The sequence below is a fragment of the Haliaeetus leucocephalus genome, unplaced genomic scaffold (assembly GCF_000737465.1).
Source record: "Haliaeetus leucocephalus isolate CR32 unplaced genomic scaffold, Haliaeetus_leucocephalus-4.0 Scaffold802, whole genome shotgun sequence".
Classification (NCBI taxonomy): Eukaryota; Metazoa; Chordata; class Aves; order Accipitriformes; family Accipitridae; genus Haliaeetus; species Haliaeetus leucocephalus.
In genome coordinates this window covers 1,988,273-1,989,587 of record NW_010973238.1, presented here as the reverse complement: position 1 = coordinate 1,989,587, position 1,315 = coordinate 1,988,273, and positions in this window count along the sequence as shown.

Here is a 1,315-nt window from a genome sequence, read left to right as displayed (position 1 = left end):
ATCTCTGATCATTAGGCTTGCTAGCCTGTCTCAGATCCATGCATTTGCGCTTGAAAATAGTCCTTTTCCTGAATTAGTTCATAAAGTAATGTTCCTTTCCAAATCACGCCTCGAGGGCTACCTCTTCGTAATGCCCACAGGAAAACACCCAGTTACTGTCATTAGCAAGGTGCCAGAAGCTCGGTTAACAGGTTTGCAATTTAAGCAATCTAGACTCACTGATGGTTGGGGTTTAACTATCTTCCTTACTTGTTGAACAGCCTCACGTCTTCCTAAACAGCTCAATGGGTTCATGTTCATATTAAGGATAATTTGGGCGGGTTGATCAAAGAAAAGAGGAATACCTGGAAAAGTGGACTATGTATGTTTAGCTGGCAATTATATTTAGGATGACGATATGATGTTAGAAGGCATTTTCATTATGAAAATATTCAGACTTTTCTGAACAGGGGGGTTGGGGCGGGTGGGCAGCGATATAACCTTTCACAGAGATGTCTGGTTTTCCCTGCCCAGCTACTAAACAACGTTCTGGTCCATACGGAGACTCTAGCAAGGTTAGGAGAAAAATCTGCCCAACCAATAAACTCTCCAGCAACCCCCAAATAATCCCAGTGTAACGAGATAAGCTACTACACTAATGGAAAAAATCTAGAAAAGCAAAACCCACCACCGTTAAGTGTAGGAGGTATTTCAGTTGGGTGAAATACCACTCCAATGCACCGGTTGCCAGTACCCCAGAGGACTTCTGGGGGGCCCAGTGAAAGATGCTGAAAACTCTAAGGAACGATTTATGTGGAAAGTGCCATCAGGAATGCTGGAAACATGACATTAACAGGCCACGTCATTGAATTCCCCTGCTCTAATCCAGTAAATGGTAACGCTAATGCAGGAACGTGCATGATCCCGAAAACGAAGGCTGCGAGGGGCGCGTCGCTTTCCTACACAGATTTGATTTCTAATTTGTGCACAGGTTTCATTTTAATTTATGCAAGCCGGCTGCTGGCCTCGGGGTCCTTCACGGAGGCCGGAGGGAGCCGGTAAGCCACCCTCGGCCGGTCTGGCCCCGGCCCTGGCCCCGGTCCCCCTCAGGGGAGACAAGGCCTCGCCGCTCCTGCCGGCCCCCGCGGCAGGGCCCCGGGCCGGCGCGGAGGGAAGCCCGGCCAGGGCGGGCGGGGCCGGCCGGTAAAGCCGCTCCTCCTCCCTCCGCTCCCGGAAGAGTCCGTCTGGAAAAGCCGCCGCCTCTCCAGCGGGCCTGGCGGCACCGGCCGCCTCCCCGGCTGCGCCTAGCCCGCCGCGGTTCCCCGCCGAGGGACGC